Source organism: Apodemus sylvaticus, chromosome 4, assembly GCF_947179515.1.
Source record: "Apodemus sylvaticus chromosome 4, mApoSyl1.1, whole genome shotgun sequence".
Lineage (NCBI taxonomy): Eukaryota > Metazoa > Chordata > Mammalia > Rodentia > Muridae > Apodemus > Apodemus sylvaticus.
In genome coordinates, this window is record NC_067475.1 from 37,356,545 (window position 1) to 37,377,781 (window position 21,237).

The following is a 21,237-nucleotide window of genomic DNA, read 5'->3' on the forward strand; positions in this document are numbered from 1 at the left end:
ACTATTAAGATGACAAAATAAAGAAATGTCATAAATGAAAGCGGAAAATAAAAGAGATGAAAAAGATTGTTGTAGAAAAGAGCTTACAGAATAGAGTGAATTATATGTATTTCTCCTATTCCCCTTATGTTTTACATTTTTTTTAATCTATGGGGGAAATTCATATTCAGGGTCTTGGTGTGAGGCCTAGATCACTTCGAGGAACACAAGGAAGGAAGGAAGGGGAAGCCACATCCACCCATAGCTCTGTTCATAATGATGTGAGAACAATTGTGTTAAGTGCATCAATAACTATTCCACAAATAAACATTTTAACTGGTAGGCCAGTTCATATTATCTACTATAACTTCATGTTCAGCTTCAAAGAGTAAGAGATATTCAAAGGGAAATAAATGAGATACAGATTTATTCTGTCTCCTTCTATAAACACTCTTAACTGGACTTGTGTATTTGCTTTATTGGATGAATATATGACCAAGAGATTCAAACAAAACACTGTGTTGAGTGACAGGGTTATAGGTTCCATGTTATTCTGGAGAAAAACCTGGAGATAATGATTTGTTAATGTCAGTCATGCTTTTACAATTCCATGATAGCTTGTACACAGGAAACTTTTCACAGAAAACCACAAAACCACAAGCCATGACAAACAGTGAACACACACACACACACACACACACAATGAAAATTGGCTGCAGAGGCAAAGCGACCTTGGGAATCATAAACAAGCCCCTTTATTATGATAAATTTTCAAACTGGAGATTCTGGGGATTGAAAAAAGATAATAATATAATGATTAAAGAAAAAGTCATTTTTCCCATTGATATAAAACTAGTTTTATACTAAGAATATGGAAAGTTCTGATGATGCAGATATGCCTACACTAAGGTAGTGGGCACAGATCTACAGTGTGAGTCACAACAGAAGTCAGGTACAATGTACATGCTCTAAAAGAACCTCCCTCATCTCTAGGTGCACTAATCCAGCAAACATAAAAACAAGAATTCAGTTGCCCATGAAAAAGCAAATATTTTCCAGACTCAACTAATAGCAACTGAATTAAAGTTGTTTCATGTTAATTACAACTATTCACATACCACTACTGCAAAAGTCACTGTTTCTTATTTTAGGTATTCCCAAGAGTGCAGAGAAAAGGAGCTATGTTGATGAAACTAATTACCTGGTAAAATTATTTTAAAAATTATGCAGAAAATGGAGCTTCATTAATATGAATCAATAATGCAATTTAGCTGCTAAAAAGGCTAATGCATTCTCAGTTTCATTAATTGAACCAGAGCATTGAATCACAGGAAATAATAGTTAGGCTGTGCTTGGTTTTATTAAAAAAAAAAAGCTTTTAAAAATGCATGCATCTCTAGGATTTACACGTTGGTTAAACCACCTACACACACTAGACTGTAATAGGAAAAAGAGAGAAGTAATAATCATATAAGAAGGAAATGTCTTCTTTCCCTCCAGAGATTATCTGTCTGAACAAGCTGTGCCTGGCATTGTGAACACTGTTCTATCAGATGCTCCAACTGTAGCTATATTACGTTCAGATCATACATGATGTGAGTAGCTTAACTTTTTGTGTCTAAGATCTCTTTCATTTTCCATCATGTATTTATTTACTTACACAAAAGCAATGACTTTTTTCATTAACCTGTTGACATCTTTTTCCTAAAGACAGTACTTTATATGAAAACACAATTTTTTATCCACATTATTCAAATATTTGGTGCTAAGCTCTGTATTTCACACATAGAGTAAGTCATTAAATATGAAAAATATTTTAACACACTGAGGTATTTAGAAAGGAGTCATGAGTAGGTATTATAATAACATGATAGTAATAGTTTACTGCTTCTGAATAGAAGGTATGAAGTGATGCTTTGGATTTCAAAAAGGATAAATTTTAGTCCAGGGAATAGCTGCCATATATCTGAAGTGTCATTCAATAGGAAGTTATTCCATGCTGAGGAAAGCATATGATAATTCAATTTGAAAATGGATTATCTTGTTTAAGAAACTTTTAGACTCTTAGATTTTATTGTTATGTAATCTCCAATTTGTGACACTTCAAGAAGCCGTTAAAATGCTGTAGCACTAAAATGTGTCTTCCTTATAACTCAACTCACTCTTCATGTGCTATTTTTAGAATAGGTTGTGCCAAGATATGAAAATGAGTAACTGTCATGTGACACATAAACAATGAACCTAAGCCAGTGAATACAGAACAATTGAACGTCTTAGTGAAATGTCTTCGGCACATTATGCCACTTTCCTTAGTTCTATGCTGTCATACTTCCCTTCAGTTGTCATCTTGGCATACCTAGGAGATAACACTTGAGAACTTGTCTCTATTATAATGGCATGAATGCATGCCTTTGGAGCACTTTCTCAATTGCTAACAAATAGGGGAGGGCCAGCCCACTCTAGGCGGAGTCATCCCTCACCAGGTGGGAATAGGCTGTGTAAGGAAGGTGCCTGAGCCTGGGAGCTCACAAGTAACAGTGTTTCTGGGTGATCTCTGTTTCAGTTCCTGAATCCCTGTCCTACGTTTTCTATACACTGTTAGCCAAATAAATTATTTTCTCCCCCAAGTTTTTTTCCAGTGTTTTAACAAAAGTCAAACTAGGACATATAGAAAGATTTTCCTTTCCAAGTTAAGAATAACATGGTTATGCTACTCTGGAACACCACTAAAGTTTAAATGTGGTTATATTTCTTGTGACTGCTTCATGAAAAGAACTTGCATGTATTATATCTATTAAAATAAATAATTTAAGGTGATTATTTTGTAAAAAAAATTCTCATTTTGAATTCAAAGATTTATTTTTTTTGAGATTTTTTTTTTTTTTTTTTTTTTTTTTTTTTGCTTCAGTCTTCTGAGGCAGGAACATCTGATGTCACTGTGCCTAGCAGGAGCTCACCCTATAACTTAGGGTAGTCTGGAACTCATCACCCACTGTGTTCACCTCACATGGGCTGGTATTATAGATCTGGGCCACCATGCATAGCCAAGTAGCAATTTTATTAGAAAGAATGTTCATGCTGTAGCACAGGATTATCTATAGTTATTTTAAGTACAGAAAGGAAAGTTCGATCTAGTTTTACAATGGCCCAATATTTGTCTCTTGTTTACTTCACTCTAAAGTAGGCTTTAGTCCAAAAGATAAAGTAAGCATGCTCTACCAAGAAAACTGAACGTATATTTTTCTCCAAAAACTGTAGCAATGCTTGCAATTAATTTTCAGTGGTTCTTGTTGGTTTAGAAGAACTTTTTTTAAAAAAAAAAAAAGAAAAAGGCTAAGCAATTTCTCTACAATTTCTCTATTTTTGTATTAGATCATGTTGAACACCTAATGTTCAAAAGTAATAAAGAACATACTCTACTATTGGTAGAGATTATGTTACCAGAAAACTGATTACATTTCATAGATGCTCATAATCCTGCAGCATTTGGAGAAATGACAAAAAATTATGAGGTCATTTATTCATGGCTTCACAGACATAATTGAGGCATCCTGATTTCCATCCTCTTAAGTTTAATTCTTTTAAAATCAGTTCCACATTTCACTGTTTTTTTTTCTTATAAAACATCCTCATTCCTTTATACATTGGCTCATTGTCATTACCAATTTGTACTTCCACTATTGTTTTATTAATGCATGGAGAGCATAGCCATAATGCAAATAAAGCTGTAAGGAAATTTTATAATACATTTCTGATAACCACTATTTCATTCAACTTTAAAGAGGGAGGGGAAGTCCTCAATTTATTATCTTAAAAATACAAGGTAAGATATTTATCAGCTAGTTCTTATTAGTATTCTAGGATTCAACACTCAGATAATTCTGCAAGTATTTACTTGTGAAACCCCATGCATTTGAGTTGCTCTACTACTAAATATTTTGGCATATAGCTCAAATTGTTCTTTGCAGATAGTTGGATGATCAGAAAGGTAGATAGATAGATAAGTAGATGATGGTGATAATGATAGATAGATGATAGATACATGATGAATAGATAAATAAATGATGGATAGACAGGCAATATTTGATATATGATTGGTAGATATATAGATAAATGATAAATTGGTAAGTGGATAGATGAACAGACTGATGAAAGATATATAAATGAATACAGAGATACATAAATAGATGGTAGTTAGATAAATGAATGGATAGATGAATATATAGATGATAGGTAGATAGATGATAGACAGAACTATATTGCTAAGTAGATAGATATACGCTGAATATTATTGTTAATATGTTGTATCTAGACAGTAATAATAGCTAGTAAATTTTAACTTATTTTCAATTTTTAATTTTAATTGTATGAGTATGTTCTGGCTTGTTTATATGCTTAAAAAATGATTGAGCACGGCTTGATGAGACAAGGAAAGGGCATTGGATATCCTAGAACTGAAGTACAGATGGTGATGAGACACGATATGGGTGTTGGAAACTTAAACTGGGTCCTCTGCAAAAGCAGCAAATGCTTTCCACTACTGAACTCTCTCTCCAGCACCCAATGGCTTTATTTTCACAAGAAAATGATAATGTTATAGGGAGACTGCTTTGAATACTGAAAAATAAAATGCATATTTGTCATAGATGCCAGTAAAATAGCACATAAAATTTATCTCCAGGCACTATTGGTTCTCAACCAAAACTACAAAAGTTTCTCAACAATTCTCCATAGATGAATAGCGACATACAAAGCCCAACTCTGTTAGTCTTCTTTTCTTCCCAGAACTGCTAACCTCAACTTGCTTTTTATCATCTCTGCATATTTTTCTTTGACTGTCTACTATTATGCCTTGAGGTATCTAGACTTTGTTTTTATCTAGTACTCCTTGAGAATCAACTGGATTACAATTATGAAAAAAAGTCACTTTGCTATTAGATATCATAGATCTAATAACATAGTAAATAAGAATGTATTAAAATATAGTTAGAGATTATACTGATTTAGTGAAGTGGCTGTTATAGGTTTTCCTTCAAGATCTATTACTGACTTAGTTCCAGGTAGTTGGGTAAGTTTTCATTAGAAGGCATTATTTTACTCTTGTTGAGTAAGTCTTAATATCCAAGTCTGTGGACTCCCTGAATATTATCATGTTACATTGCCCACTGTTAAGGTTCCTTGGCATCACAGCTGGGTAGGACTATGAGAGGTCTTCCTGGTGCTTTCTGGTACTATGAAAACTAGTTTTCAAGAGGAGGCTTTTAGGTAAGAACCAGCTCAGGTTCTCTGCCCCTGCATCTGAAGTTCATTATGTCTGCAGCAATGGGGATTTACCTTCCATCTCTAGGAGGCAAGCACATGTAACCACAATGGCCTATGATGTTTTAGAAGTCTCTTGGAGAACCCTGAGTAACAAATCAAAAGAGACATTATCACGTATTATGCTGAGATTTTTCTTAGACTGTTTATAGCTTCTGAGTGGACATGGTTAGCCCCAATGGGAAAAATCTGTTTAGAATTGTGTGTTTGTACACTGATGTCCATATATAATAAATAGTTTGGGTTAATAGTATAATTTTGACTTTTTCAAACATCCTTCCTCTTTCTTTATCTTCTATACTACTTCTATTATATCTTACTCATTCATAATTAGAATCTCTAAAAGGTCTTAACACTAGCAAAAGAATTACAGGCAGCTAAGGAATGCTGACAGCAAGAGAAATACACCCTCCCACTCAGGAAGAAATGCATTACTTGGTTATCAAACGCCAAATGGTCAGGCTTGAAAACAGATCCATGCAAGTAATATTAGATTTACTGAGTGAGTTGCACTTCTTCATTCAATAACAAAGCCAAAGAGAGCTCAGATTTGAAACAGAGCAAACAGGGGTTAGGGTATGTGTACATGGATGGTTTGAGGGAAACACCAAATATGACTTCTTCATTGTCTGGACATCTGTTTTGTTATGTACATTTTAATACAATATTTTATGTATTTATTTTTCAGAGCTATGTTTCCTTTCAAATGACCTTTAAAATTACTAATATGCCCAGTGTTAGTATTAGTAGTGCTAGGTTGCGATGTTTAGTTAAAACATCTTAAATATACCTGGAGAAAATTAAACTTAAAATAACTTAAATATAACTGGAGAAAATTTTCAATCTCTAGGTATTTCAAAAGCATGTTGCTTATATCTTTCTCATTACTTTTCTTATTCATTTAAATTATTTTACAACATCTGCTTTGGACTGTTTTCTTTGAGGTTTTCTTCCACTCCTGTTTTCAGTCATTATTTTTGTTCAAGTTCATGGGTTAATTAGCATTATTATTATTGTGGCCAAATAGCTGTAGAAAACAATGTTAGGAAGGGAAAAGTCCTTTGCACATGTGGTTTCAGAAGTGTCAGGACCTTGTAGTGAAAGGACTGAGCAGCTCCTATCATGGAAACCTGCAATCAGATCAAAAGAACTCAGAAAAGGACGAGGGTAAGACATATCCACAGATGGCACGCCACAAAGTAAGATCCTCCAGTTAGGTCACTTCCCTATTCATTATATAATGAACCCATCTAATGCAGAATTCATTAATTAAGTTAGAAACCTTAAGATCTAATCATTTATCAAGTCTTTCAGCTACGAAATAAATTTCTAATATATAAGTCTGTGAGGCACATGCTATTCAAACTATTACCCTTCTATTCTTCAATTCTTATGAATGCGTGCACCCACATGTGTATGCACGTGCACACACACAGAGAAAGAGAGAGAGAGATAAAGGGAGAGAGAGCGAGAGGTGAGAGAGACAGAAATAGAGACAGAGAAGCACAGAGAAAGGAAAAGGCAGAGAGAAAGAGAGGTATTAAGAAACAAAAGCTCCACACACCTTTACCAGTTCCAGTACACTAAAGGAATTGTAGGTTGTTCAGTAAATGTGTACAGATAATATAAAGTACAATTTGATTAGGGGCCCATAGCTTGACAGTGAAAAATGCTCCTAACTCCTTACTATCAAAGACCTAAATAAAGCTCATATCACTTTTGACATTTTTTTTGACATTGATAAATTTCACTCATAATTTTAAAGTCATCAAGATTCATGGAGTCGGCTTCCTCCTCTTCATTAAAAAATGACAATCAAAATTATGTTTGATTTAATGGATTTGAGAGGAACATGGCGTTAGGCATGGCAACAAGGAGTGTCAAGATAGATAAGATGTAATCTCCAGGTCTCTTGGTCTTGTCTGGAAGAAACTCTCAAGCAAACAGTGGCAGTGAATGAGAAGGCCAGAGACTTGACTGAGTGTACGTGTGCATGAGAGGCACTGGCTACAAATTCAAATCACACAAAATTTTTGTACTTTTGAAAGTTTACTTAGATAGAACAATCAGACCTACAGACTTGCACTGTCTGAATCATGGGGCATAAGTCAGGATGCTGTGATTTCAGTAGAAAGAAACATGGATGAAGTTTACAAGCATCTATAAAAAACACTTCTGGAACTCTGTGCTTTATATGACTTGCTTGTGTTCATCATAACTGAGGAGATTCCTATACTTGTATTCACAATTGATATTTGTTTAGGTTTTGCAGCACAACAACATTGGGAAGCTGACTCCTCTATGTCTTGATTTTCTCTTGGTTATTTTTGAAAAGTTCCGTGAATGTGGGCATAATATAAAGTATCCAATTCATTTTAAATTGGTACTTAGGAAGATCATTCCATCCTCCACACATTTATCATGCCATTATGTAATAAGAATATAGTTCATACAATTGTAATCCAAAGGTATTTAAAAGACCAGTTTATTTAGAGATATGTTTCATAAGAATTCTCTTCAAACATTATGTTTGAGAAACAAATATTATTTTTTAATTTTTGAAATATTTGAAATAATTTAGTGTGTTCTGAACTAATATCACTGTGTGCGAATGTGTGCATCACAGCACAGCTGTGTAGGGAAGAACAAGTTTGGGTTGTTGATTGTCTCCTACACGATAATATAGGTTTCAGAGATCAAGCAGTAAAGCTTCCGCCATTTTGGTTGTGAATAACCAACTCACTGAATCACTCTCCTCAGCAACAACCCTTATATTTTCTAATGAAGAAAAGATAAGTTCTTCTTTGTATATTAAAGTAGAATGAGTATATGAAGTTAATAGGTCTAAGATCAGACTACATTTCAAATTCAGGTGAGATGTTCTCTCTCTCTCTCTCTCTCTCTCTCTCTCTCTCTCTCTCTTTCTGTCTGTCTCTCTCCCCTCAGTAATTTTCAACTACTCTTAGGCAGTTTGTAAGCGAAATCTGTAAAACAGATGGTATATCTTCTAGCTTATAAAAGTAAAAAGAGATTTGAAATTGGGTGTAAACTTTTACTCAATGTATTTAATTAAAAAGTAGTAATTTTAACTCTTGAGTTTACTAACGATTTCCATTATGCTCTGATTTTTTAAAATTCATATTAATGTTTAAATTGACTAGATAAAATGGCATTGATTTGTTAGATTTCTTAAGAGGAAGTACAGAAATCACTTCCAAGTCCACATCTGATAAAAACATGTATCTATTATGAAATTCTAACTACAAATTTAGTGTTATTTAGATATTAAACCATATCAGAGCAAGGGAAGATTGGCCACTTCTTAGCAGCTAGGAGGCATATGAATAAACATTTGGGAGTTTTAGCTAAACACAGGAAGGGTAGATTAAAAAGCAGACTATTATTTTGAAAGGTTACGTATCTTGGCTAATGGGGGAAGTATGAGTAAATACCTAGTGGGAAAAGACCTTAATGCATTGAGAATCATGTCAGAAAAGTCTGTGTCAAGAGAGGAACAGGTATAGATTTAAAAAACATGAAAAAAATTGTATTCACAAATAGATCCATATGGTTGAGAAAGGAAGCCCAATTTCTTTACTTCTTTTCTCTAATGTTTTCCCTCTTTTTAACTCCAAAGCAGGCTGTGTTGGCCAAGTAAAAAAGGAGTGGACTAAAAATCCATGCAGAGAATAGTCACTAGCTGCTCAGCTTTAACTTCTGTTAGACAAGACAAAGTGTGTTATAATGAAGTCCTCAAATGAATGAAAATGCAGAATGTCAGAAGGGTTGAAGAGTGTATTAAAAACGTGTTCTTAGGGAGAGAAATAACATCACTCAGAACACAGCAGTGTAGGGGCAAGGGGATACATTTAATAACACACTGTACCTATATCAAAGTTATAAAATATTTCTAAAAAAACACTAGAGAATAAAAATCATTAACAAAAAACTTCACCTCTATTTGAATGGAATTTCAATCCCCTAAAATACTATTTCTTAGGTATCTCATAGAAAAACACTTATTTTTTATTCTAAAGAATTAAATTTTCTTAAATTGAAGCATCTTCATAGGGTAGATTTCAGCCGATAAGACATTGAAATGTCAAATAGACTTAAAATTGCATTGAATCGTAAATGATATCTCATTTTGTATCAGTATCTGCTACTCTATAAGTCTGGCATATAAAACCATGTGTGATTTAATATGACTAAGTAGGCAAATGATTATTTTAATGGAACAAAATATATCTAGGGTTTTAGAAAGATATCTAAGTACTCTCTCTACATGCAGGAATTTTTATCTTAAGATAAAACAAATACTTAGAACTTGAACTTCCACTGATCTATGCCACAGAAATCAATGGTAGTTTTTGATTTTTATTTGGTTTTGTTTTAATTGACAGGGATTATTGGCTTGAATCTATTCAGTGTATTTAATATCACTAACTTAACACTGGGATTCTTCTTTCCAGAATATAATGTTGTTTTGCTGCTGTAAAAGAAGAGTAAACCCACTTGCAGGCTGAGCAGAGACATGAGAAGTATACGAAACGCTCTCCAGAATTCAGAGAAGATTCTCACAGGAGAAAATGTTAAGGTACATTTGTGAAGGACATTGTTTACAGTTGACACTGGCTCCCTGACTTCCTCCTAGATATGTGGCAATGGATGTGCACCAGGGAACAAGAGTGTTAACCTTCATTCCAAAGGTTACAAAAGGAAATGCATGACATTGAAGGAGTGATGCTACTTCTGTATCTAGAAATATTTATAAGGCATCAATTTTTATCAATATTCTATTTTTGAAGCCTCTGAAAATTTTGCTAACACTGGATATTTCTCAAAATACAAAAAAGTATGGTGCTTTTAGTTAATAACGTGAGTAATGTTCACCTTGACTGCTTACTCTCTACCTGACTGGTTTTCATTTCAGTTTGAATAATTTTGGATACAAGAAACTTGAAAGCTGGAGGCTTCAGTTATTAAAATTTGTGATTTTGTATTTGAAGTAAATATGTATATAAAGAAAGCCTGGAAAACATTAACTAATCAAACATTGGTTTTAATGGAAACTGTCAGATGGCAAAGAGAATGCACACAAGAGAAAATAAATGTATGCATAAATGCAGGCTCCAGGACTCACACCAGTATTTTCACACAATGGATATCAGGCTGAATAGGCACAGGCAGCCATGGTACTCACTCAGGCTTGCCTATTATTAGCTGAGGATGGCAGGTCTGTGACAGGTTCAGCCTGATCACAAGGATCACATTTAAATATAAAGGCACATTTCAATTCTTCTGAGATGCAGTGTGGCAGCTGGGGAACTGAGCTTAAACTACATGGTGAAGAAGATGCTGTGAAAAAGGAAATTCCTGGCAATTAATCACACACACGTCAAGACCAGTCAAAGCGATCTGTTGCATTTGAAAATAAAGGACTCCATGTGGCTCTGGAAGGACAGACAGGACCTCCAAGTTCTTCAATTAATGTGGACTGTTTTGATTTTAAACAATGGCATGGCTATGGCATGAGCATAAATTAATTCATGACATCTCAAATAGTATTGAGGATTTTCCTTGAAAGTTTAAAAAACAAAAACCAAACCAAAACAAAACAAAAAAACCAATTTTGAAAAGAGCAATAGACACCTTTTTCTACATGATGCCATTGGTGTTCTATTTGATTTTTTCCCAGTTGCTTTATCTCAGTAATGGTGGAGATCCACCAAGGTTTCCACTGTGTCTCCCTATGGCTTTGCTTTTCTGTTGCATACCATTTATTCTCCACTCTCTCCATTCCTGAGATGTTTGTTATGTTACTAAATTTGTTTATGGCCAAGTTTCTCTCCAGTCTTCTACTTCTAGCTGCCAGTTTCAATGAATCTCATAGGTCTTTTACCCAACTGAAAGTTTGGTGTGCTGCAGTGATAATGTAGGTTTTGCTTTATGCCCACTAGTGAAGTAAAGCAAAAGTTATTAATTGAGGTAGTCAACTTGTCCTTTGATTGGAGGAGGAAATTTATGCCTGGAATTGCAAATGTGATCAAGATGTATGGCTAGGAAAATAAAAGGCCTTAGAGGAGAAACTATTGGTAGTGTTTTCCTGAAGGGTTATGTTTTCAAACTCACTTCTAAGTACTTATTCTTATATTGATTGATTTGTCATGATCTCAGCCTTGGACAGACAAATTTCGTTTTGCATGAGGTCATGGTTAATCCAAAGTGTCAACACTATTCAAGACACTGAGAATACGTGGCTGTGTGGGTAGAGCACCTGTATCACTTCTGTATAAGTCACCAGCCTCATGTCTCAGTAAGCATCATGGAAATGATATAGAAATAATCCAAGCACCTGAGGCTGGAAAGCAGCATTATGGAAGTCTTGCCTGTGACAATCATGGCTGCTATACACATGTAGTCAATGCATCTCTGGTTTCCTGCTCAAGACCTCCAAGAATTAAGAATGTAATTCTTAATTAAAATTGTAAGCAGCAAGCCGGGCGGTGGTGGCGCACGCCTGTAATCCCAGCACTCTGGGAGGCAGAGGCAGGCGGATTTCTGAGTTCGAGGCCAGCCTGGTCTACAGAGTGAGTTCCAGGACAGCCAGGGCTATACAGAGAAACCCTGTCTCGAAAAAACCAAAATCCAAAAAAAAAAAAAAAAAAAAACAAAAAAAAAAAAACAAAAAAAAACAAAAAAAAATTGTAAGCAGCAGAACTCGGCCTCCCACCAGTCAGGAGAGGAGCATCCATCTTGGTTCCGTACTCCAGGAATCGGACAGACTGAGGTACACAAACATAATCCGAGGCCAACACCACGGTGGTCTGAGCCCGACGGGCGTTGGCCTGCACCCAGGCCCTGGGCGGGTCGGGGGGCCATCGGGGTGCCAACCCAACCAGGAGCTTTTTTGCCCAGGCCTGCGAGCGCGCCGCCACCATTTTGCCTGCAGGACGACAGAGAGCTCAGGCGGGCAGACCTGTAACAGGCATAGCCTAAGGCTAACAAAGCGGGGGTCCAGGCCCCAAAAGGCACAGGACTGACCCCAAGAACTGGGCGGCTTGGTGGGCCATCTGTGAGTCAACCCGCCCAGGTGATTGTTAGCAAAGCAGACTCTCCCGGCGCTTTCAGGGAGCGCTGGCGCGCACGCCCGCCATCCTAGTCACCTGGCAGACCCAATTAACAGTCATAGCCCTAGGGGAACTTTGCTCGGACCTTGGCCTCCCAGGCTTTTGCCTGGACTCAGGGACTGGGCGGCCAGGCTAACCTTGTGTGCGACAGCCCGGTTGGCGGATCGGCTGCCCAGCGGAGTGAGCGGAACACAGGGGAGGTCACAGTAGCATACATCATCGGCACTCCCTGGGAGTGCACACGGGCTCCATCTGCTCCACAGACACAATCTGGGGCAAGGCCTCAGGCAGAAGCCCTTAGCTCTACTCTCTCCGCTTCCGGATCCAGATCAGTCTGGGCGGCAGCATTACATCTCCAAGTCCTGCAAGTGGCTAGCTGGGCTTCCGGGCGGCCAGCTGGGAGAAGTCAGTGTGCTCCAGTGAATCCAGCGGGCCCCAGCGGGAGCCTTCGGGTGCCTGCTTTGGGATCTGAACAGCCTGGGCAGCAGCACACTGTCTACAAGCAGTGCAGGAGGTAAGCTGTGCACCAGAGGCCAACTGGGAAGGGGCAGCTTGCACTGGTGAGTCCAGCACTGACAAGATAAACTAACACCAGTGAGATCTAGATGGCAAAAGGCAAACGCAGGAACGTCACTAACAGAAATCAAGGCAATATGGCAACATCTGAACCCAATTCTCCTCTACCAACATGTCCTGGATACCCCATCACACCAGTAAAACAAGATTTGGATTTAAAATCACTGGTCATGATGCTGGTACAGGAACACATGAAGGTCATACATAAAGAAATTCAGGAGAAAATGGATCAAAAGTTAGAAGCCCTTGCAAGGGAAACACAAAAATCATTGAAAGAAATCCAGGAGAATACAAAAGCCAACAAGGAGGAAATGCAAAAAAACACTTAAAGAAATACAGGAGAACTTTGCTCAACAGGCTGAGGTCATGAAAGACGAAACACAAAAATCTCTTAAAGAAATACAGGAGAACTTTGGTCAACAGGCTGAGCTCATGAAAGACGAAACACAAAAATCTCTTAAAGAATTACAGGAAAACACAAACATGCAAGTGAAGGAGCTAAGCAAAACCATCCAGGATCTAAAATCAGAAGTAGAAACAACTAAGAAAACTCAAAGGGAGACAACTTTGGAGATAGAAAGCCTTGGGAAGAAATCAGGGGACAGAGATACAAATATCAACAACAGAATACAAGAGATAGAAGAAAGAATCTCAGATGCTGAAGATTCCATAGAAACCATGGACTCAACAGTTAAAGAAAATGCAAAATGCAAAAAGCTTGTAACCCAAAATATCCAGGAAATCCAGGACACAATGAGAAGACCAAACCTAAGGATTATAGGCATAGATGAGAGTGAAGATTTCCAATTTAAAGGGCCAGCAAACATCTTCAATAAAATTATGGAAGAAAACTTCCCTAACCTAAAGAGAGAGATGCCCATGAATATACAAGAAGCCTACAGAACTCCAAACAGACTGGACCAGAACAGAAATACTTCCCGTCACATAATAATCAAAACACCAAATGTTCTAAACAAAGAAAGAATACTAAAGGCAGTAAGAGAAAAAGGCCAAGTAACATATAAAGGAAGACCTATCAGAATCACAGCAGACTTTTCACCTGAGACTATGAAGGCTAGAAGGTCCTGGGCAGATCTCATGCAGACTCTAAGAGAACACAAATGCCAACCAAAACTACTATATCCAGCAAAACTCTCAATCACCATAGATGGAGAAACTAAGATATTTCATGACAAAACCAAGTTTACCCAATATCTATCCACAAACCCGGCCCTAAAAAGGATAATAGGAGGACAACACCAATACAAGGAGGGAAACTTCACCCTGGAAAAAGCAAGATAGTAACCTTTCATCAAACCCAAAAGAAGTTAAGCATTCAAATTTAAAAAATAACGTCAAAAATGATAGGAAGTAACAATCACTATTCCTTAATATCTCTTAACATCAATGGACTTAATGCCCCAATAAAAAGACACAGACTAACTGAATGGATACGTAAACAGGACCCTACATTTTGCTGCTTACAGGAAACACACCTCAGGGTCAAAGACAAACACTACCTTAGAGTAAAAGGCTGGAAGACAATTTTACAAGCAAATGGTCTCAGGAAACAAGCTGGAGTAGCCATTTTAATATCAGATAAAATTGACTTTCAACCCAAAGTCATCAAAAGAGACCCTGAGGGACACTTCTTGCTGGTCAAAGGAAAAATACAAAAAGAAGAACTGTCAATCCTGAACATCTATGCCCCAAATGCAAGGGCACCCTCTTTAGTAAAAGAAACTTTATTAAAACTAAAAGCACACATTGCACCTAACACAATAATTGTGGGTGACTTCAACACTGCACTTTCCTCAATGGACCGATCAGGAAAACAGAAACTAAACAGGGACACAATGAAACTAATTGAAGCTTTGGACCAATTAGATTTAACAGGTATATATAGAACATTCTATCCTAAAACAAAAGAATATACCTTTTTCTCAGCACCTCATGGTACCTTCTCCAAAATCGACCATATAATTGGTCACAAGACAGACCTCAACAAATATAAGAAGATCGAACTAATCCCATGCCTCCTATCTGATCACTATGGAGTAAAAGTGGTCTTCAATAGCAACAGAAACAACAGAAAGCCCAGATACACGTGGAAACTGAGCAATACTCTACTCAATGATACCTTGGTCAAGGAAGAAATAAAGAAAGAAATTAAAGACTTTTTAGAACACAATGAAAATGAAAACACAACATACCCAAATCTATGGGACACAATGAAAGCAGTGCTAAGAGGAAAACTCATAGCCCTGAGTGCCTCCAAAAAGAAAATGGAGAGAGCATACATTACCAGCTTAATGATACACCTGAAAGCCCTGGAACAAAAAGAAGCTATTTCGCCCAGGAGGAGTAGAAGGCAGGAAATCATCAAACTCAGGGCCGAAATCAATCAAGTAGAAACAAAGAGAACCATACAAAAAATCAACAATACCAGGAGCTGGTTCTTTGAGAAAATCAACAAGATAGATAAACCCTTAGCCAGAATGACCAAAGGGCACAGAGAAAGTATCCAAATTAACAAACTTAGAAATGAAAAGGGAGATTTAACAACGGAAACTGAGGAAATCCAAAAAATCATCAGATCCTACTACAAGAGCCTATACTCAACACAACTGGAGAATCTGGAGGAAATGGACAATTTCCTTGACAGATACCAAATACCAAAATTAAATCAGGACCAACTAGACCATCTAAACAGTCCCATAATGCCTAAAGAAATAGAAGGAGTCATAGAAAGTCTTCCAACCAAAAAAAGCACAGGACCAGATGGCTTCAGTGCAGAATTCTACCAGACCTTCAAAGAAGAGTTAACACCAATACTCTTCAAACTATTCCACAAAATAGAAACAGAAGGAACACTACCCAGTTCCTTCTACGAAGCCACAATTACGCTGATACCAAAGCCACACAAAGATCCAACAAAGAAAGAGAACTTCAGACCAATTTCCCTTATGAACATCGATGCAAAAATACTCAATAAAATTCTTGCCAACCGAATCCAAGAACACATCAAAATGATCATCCACCATGATCAAGTAGGCTTCATCCCGGGAATGCAGGGTTGGTTCAATATACGGAAATCCATCAATACAATCCACTACATAAACAAACTCAAAGAACAAAACCACATGGTCATTTCATTGGATGCTGAAAAAGCATTTGACAAAATTCAGCATCCCTTCATGCTTAAAGTCTTGGAGAGAACAGGAATTCAAGGCCCATACCTAAACATAGTAAAAGCAATATACAGCAAACCGGTAGCCAGCATCAAACTAAATGGAGAGAAACTTGAAGCAATCCCACTGAAATCAGGGACCAGACAAGGCTGCCCCCTTTCTCCTTATCTTTTCAATATTGTACTTGAGGTACTAGCTCGGGCAATTCGACAACATAAGGAGGTCAAAGGGATACAAATTGGAAAGGAAGAAGTCAAACTATCATTATTTGCAGACGACATGATCGTCTACCTAAGTGACCCAAAGAACTCCACTAGAGAGCTCCTACAGCTGATAAACAACTTCAGCAAAGTGGCAGGTTATAAAGTCAACTCAAGCAAATCAGTGGCCTTCCTATACTCAAAGGATAAGCAGGCTGAGAAAGAAATTAGGGAAATGACCCCCTTCACAATAGCCACAAACAGTATAAAGTATCTTGGGGTGACTCTTACCAAACATGTGAAAGATCTGTATGACAAGAACTTCAAGACTCTGAAGAAGGAAATGGAAGAAGACCTCAAAAAATGGGAAAACCTCCCATGCTCATGGATCGGTAGAATCAATATAGTTAAAATGGCAATTTTGCCTAAAGCACTATACAGATTCAATGCAATACCCATCAAAATCCCAACTCAATTCTTCACAGAGTTAGAAAGAGCAATTATCAAATTCATCTGGAACAACAAAAAACCCAGGATAGCTAAAACTATTCTCAGCAACAAAAGGAAATCTGGGGGAATCAGTATCCCTGACCTCAAGCAATACTACAGAGCAATAGTGTTAAAAACTGCATGGTATTGCTACAGTGACAGGCAGGAGGATCAATGGAACAGGATTGAAGATCCAGAAATGAACCCACACACCTATGGCCACTTGATCCTCGACAAAGAGGCTGAAAACATCCAATGGAAAAAAGATAGCCTTTTCAACAAATGGTGCTGGTTCAACTGGAGGTCAGCATGCAGAAGAATGCGAATTGATCCATCCTTGTCTCCTTGTACTAAGCTCAAATCCAAATGGATCAAGGACCTCCACATAAAGCCAGACACTCTGAAGCTAATAGAAAAAAAAACTGGGGAAGACCCTTGAGGACATCGGTACAGGGAGAAAGTTTCTGAACAGAACACCAATAGCGTATGCTCTAAGAGCAAGAATTGACAAATGGGACCTCATAAAATTACAAAGTTTCTGTAAGGCAAAGGACACCATCAAGAGGACAGATCGGCAACCAACAAATTGGGAAAAGATCTTCACCAATCCTACATCAGATAGAGGGCTAATATCCAATATATATAAAGAACTCAAGAAGTTAGACTCCAGAAAACCAAACAACCCTATTAAAAAATGGGGTACAGAGTTAAACAAAGAATTCTCACCTGAAGAACTTCGGATGGCAGAGAAGCATCTTAAAAAATGCTCAACTTCATTAGTCATTAGGGAAATGCAAATCAAAACAACCCTAAGATTTCATCTTACACCAGTCAGAATGGCTAAGATTAAAAATTCAGGAGACAGCAGGTGTTGGAGAGGTTGTGGAGAAAGAGGAACACTCCTCCACTGCTGGTGGGGTTGCAAATTGGTACAACCACTCTGGAAATCAGTCTGGCGGTTCCTCCGAAAACTGGGCACCTTACTTCCAGAAGATCCTGCTATACCACTCCTGGGCATATACCCAGAAGACTCCCCACCATGTAATAAGGATCCATGTTCTACTATGTTCATAGCAGCCCTATTTGTAATTGCCAGATGCTGGAAAGAACCCAGGTATCCCTCAACAGAAGAGTGGATGCAAAAAATGTGGTATATCTACACAATGGAGTACTATTCAGCCATTAGAAACAATGAATTCATGAAATTCTTAGGCAAATGGATGGAGCTAGAGAATATCATACTAAGTGAGGTAACCCAGACTCAAAAGGTGAATCATGGTATGCACTCACTAATAAGTGGATATTAACCTAGAAAACTGGAATACCCAAAACATAATCCACACATCAAATGAGGTACAAGAAGAAAGGCGGAGTGGCCCCTGGTTCTGGAAAGACTCAGTGAAACAGTATTCAGCAAAACCAGAACGGGGAAGTGGGAAGGGGTGGGTGGGAGGACAGGGGAAGAGAAGGGGGCTTGCGGGACTTTCGGGGAGTGGGGGGGCTAGAAGAGGGGAAATCATTTGAAATGTAAATAAATTATATCGAATAATAAAAAAAAACAAAAAAAAAAAGAATTAACAAATGGGACCTCATAAAGTTGAAAAGCCTCTGTAAAGCAAAGGAAACTGTCAAGAGGACAAAACTGTAACCAACAGATTGAGAAAAGATCTTTGCCAACCCTACATCAAAGAGAGGGCTAATATCCAATATATGCAAAGAACTCATGAAGTTAGATTCCAGAGAACCAAATGACCCTAGATCCTGCTATACCACTCCTGGGCATATACCCAGAGCATTCCCCACCATGTAATAAGGATACATGCTCTACTATGTTCATATCAGCCCTATTTATAATTGCCAGATGCTGGAAAGAACCCAGGTATCCCTCAACAGAAGAGTGGATGCAAAAAATGTGGTATATCTACACAATGGAGTATTATTCAGCCATTAGAAACAATGAATTCATGAAATTCTTAGGCAAATGGATGGAGCTAGAGAACATCATACTAAGTGAGGTAACCCAGACTCAAAAGATGAATCATGGTATGCACTCACTAATAAGTGGATATTAACCTAGAAAACTGGAATACCCAAAACATAATCCACACATCAAATGAGGTACAAGAAGAACAGAAGAGTGGCCCCTGGTTCTGGAAAGACTCAGTGAAGCATTATAGGGCAAAACCAGAGCAGGGAAGTGGGAAGGGGTGGGTGGGAGGACAGGGGGAGAGAAGGGGGCTTACGGGACTTTCGGGGAGTGGAGGGCTAGAAAAGGGGAAATCATTTGAAATGTAAATAAAAAATATATCGAATAAAAAAATGGGGTGCAGAGCTAAACAGAGAATTCTCAACTGAGGAATATTGAATGGCTGAGAAGCACCTAAAGAAATGTGCAACATCCTTATTCATCTGGAAAATGCAAATCAAAACAACACTGAGATTCCACCTTACATCAGTCAGGAAGGTTAAGATAAAAACTCAGGTGAAAGCGGATGCTGGTGAGGATGTGGAGAAGAGGAACACTTTTCCATTGTTGGTGGGATTAGAAGCTGGTACAACCACTCTGGAAATCAGTCTGGTGGTTCCTAAGAAAATTGGACATAGTAATATCTGACTTCTTAATGGAGTTCAAATTCAAATGTTATGAACTAGGATAGAATTCCTACTAAAGAGTGGCTTTGAAATATTTTGAAATTGAAACACACAGACAAAAGACAAAAAATATTATTAATCTTTACCACATTAAATTTGCCTTGATGTTTTAAACTTACTTTGGATTTATTGAAAAGAAAATCATAGATATGACCTAGAAAATATATTTCATGACTCTTTTGGATAGTACCCATGCCATATTCCACAGATCCAAAGAAGCTAAACAAGAAGGAAGACCAACGCAAGGATGCTTGACTCTCACATAGAATGGGAATTCTTAGGCAAATGGATGGAGCTAGAGAATATCATACTAAGTGAGGTAACCCAGACTCAAAAGGTGAATCATGGTATGCACTCACTAATAAGTGGATATTAACCTAGAAAACTGGAATACCCAAAACATAATCCACACATCAAATGAGGTACAAGAAGAAAGGAGGAGTGGCCCCTGGTTCTGGAAAGACTCAGTGAAACAGTATTCAGCAAAACCAGAAGGGGGAAGTGGGAAGGGGTGGGTGGGAGGACAGGGGAAGAGAAGGGGGCTTACGAGACTTTCGGGGAGTGGGGGGGCTAGAAAAGGGGAAATCATTTGAAATGTAAATAAATTATATCGAATAAAAAAAAAAGAAAAAAAATTGTAAGCAGGTGTTCTGTTCAGGAACTTTTCTCCTGTGCCCATGTGCTTGAGGCTCTTCCCCACTTTCTTTCCAATTAGTTTCAGTGTACCTGGTTTTATGTGGAGGTCCTTGATACACTTGGACTTGAGCTTAGTACAAGGAGATAAGAATGGACTGATTTGCATTCGTCTTCATGCTTACCACCTGTTGAACCAGCACCATTTGTTGAAAAGACTATCTTTTTTCCACTGGATGGTTTTAGTTCCTGTGTCAAAGATCAAGTGACCAGTGGTGTGTGGGTTCATTTCTGAGACTTCAATTCTATTCCATTGATTGACCTGTCTGTCACTGTACCAATACCATGCAGTTTTTTTTTTTTTTAAATACTATTGCTCTGTAGTACTGCTTGAGGTTGGGGATGCTGATTCCCCCAACCTCAAAAAAAAAGTTCTTTTACAGTTGAGAATAGTTTTAACTATCCTGGGTTTTTTGTTATTCCAGATGAATTTGAGAATTGCTCTTCCTAACTCTATGAAAAATTGAGTTGGGATTTTGATGGGGATTGCATTGAATCTGTATATTGCTTTTGGCAAGATGGCCATTTTTTACTATATTAATCCTGCCAATCCATGAGCATGGGAGATGTTCCATCTTCTGAGATCTTTGATTTCTTTCTTCATAGAGTTGAAGTTCTTGTCATACAGATCTTTCACTTGCTTAGTTAGAGTCATATCAAGGTATTTTTTTATTATTATTTGTATCTATTGTAAAGGGTGTTGTTTCCCTAATTTCTTTTTTAGCCTGTTTATCCTTTGAGTAGAGGAAGGCCACTGATTTGTTTGAATTAATTTTATATCCAACCACATTGCTGAAGTCATTTATCAGCTTTGGGAGTTCTCTGGTGGAATTTAGAGTCACTTATGTGTATTATTATATCATCTGCAAATCATGATATTTTGACTTCCTCCTTTCAAATTTGTATCCTTTTGACTTCCTTTTGATGTCTAATCGCTCTGGCTAGGACTCTGAGTATTGTATTGAATAGGTATGAAAAGAGTGAGCAGAATTGACAAATGGGACCTCG